The sequence below is a fragment of the Elephantulus edwardii genome, unplaced genomic scaffold (genome assembly GCF_000299155.1).
Source record: "Elephantulus edwardii isolate Elephantulus edwardi_28Jun2011 unplaced genomic scaffold, EleEdw1.0 scaffold00246, whole genome shotgun sequence".
Classification (NCBI taxonomy): Eukaryota; Metazoa; Chordata; class Mammalia; order Macroscelidea; family Macroscelididae; genus Elephantulus; species Elephantulus edwardii.
Window position 1 is genome coordinate 3,820,905 of NW_006399996.1, and position 1,303 is coordinate 3,822,207.

Sequence of the window (1,303 nt, forward strand, 5' to 3'; positions counted from 1 at the left end):
CTTCCTGACTCAGGAGCCCATTGCAGCAGTCACTGTGTCAATCCCCCTAGCTGAAGGCTGTTCTCTCCTTTGCCAACCCTCCACCCTTCCCAACATCATGACCCTCTCCAAGGAACAGCACCTCCTAGCAACATGTCCAAAGTATGTGTGGCGAAACCTCATCATTCTTGCCTCAAAAGAGCACTCTGGAGGATGGGCCAACTATCTCCTAAATAAAAAGTTTTCGAAAACCGTAAGAACGCTAAACAAAGAGGATAGTTATAGTGTAGTGGTAGAGCCCAGATTGGAAGTCAGTTGAAATGAGGAAAATCAATAACAAACATAATTTAACACTTGGTACATGGAATGTACGTAGCTTGAATGTTGGAAAACCGGAAATTTTAAAAAATCGAATGGAACTCTAGTAGTAGGAGACATCAATACACTGTTTTCAAGGAAAGACAACTTCCAGAAAAAAACCTAAACGGTGCTGAAGAATTAATCCACACAATCAAACAACTTGATCTCATAGATATTTACAGGCTAATGTGTCCCCCAAAAGATCATTACAAATTCTTCTCCAGCCCACATGGAACATTCTCCTGCATAGACCATATTTTAGGTCACAAAACAAGCCACAATAAATTAAAAAACAGAAATAATACAAACCATTTTCTAAGACCACAGTGCTACAAAACTCAAGAAGAGGACAAAAGAGAGGAAAAAAACCCATACACCTGGAAGCTGAGCAACACCCTGCTTAAACATGAGCAGGTAATAGAAGAAATATTTTTTAAAAAGTTTCTTGAAACATGCAAATGAAAACATAACTTATAAAAATCTCTGGAATATAGCATAAGCAGTACTTAGAGGTCATTCATAGCAATAAGTAAACACATTAAAAGGGAAGAAAAAAAATTAGATTACTTAACCCAACATCTCTAACAAGTAGAAAAAGAAGAGAAAAAAAAAAGGCAACAAACCTAAAAGAAAGGAAATTATAAAAATTAGGGCAGAAATAAATTCCATAGAAATCAGAAAAACAATTGAAAGTATCGGCAAGACCAGAAATTATTTCAAAAGATAAACTGAAATACCACTAGCAAAACTAACAAAGGAAAAGAAAGACATAGATAATCCAAATAAAAGATGAAAGGGGTGATGACACAATAGAACCAACTGAAATAAAATGTCTAACAATAGAAATATGTATTTGAACACTAATGAGTGAAGGCCAGATGAGTTGTGGGAGGATATCAAGGGTATCATCCAGGAAGAGTGCAAACGGTCATTGCAAAGACAGAAGAGGAAGAAAAGACCAAAA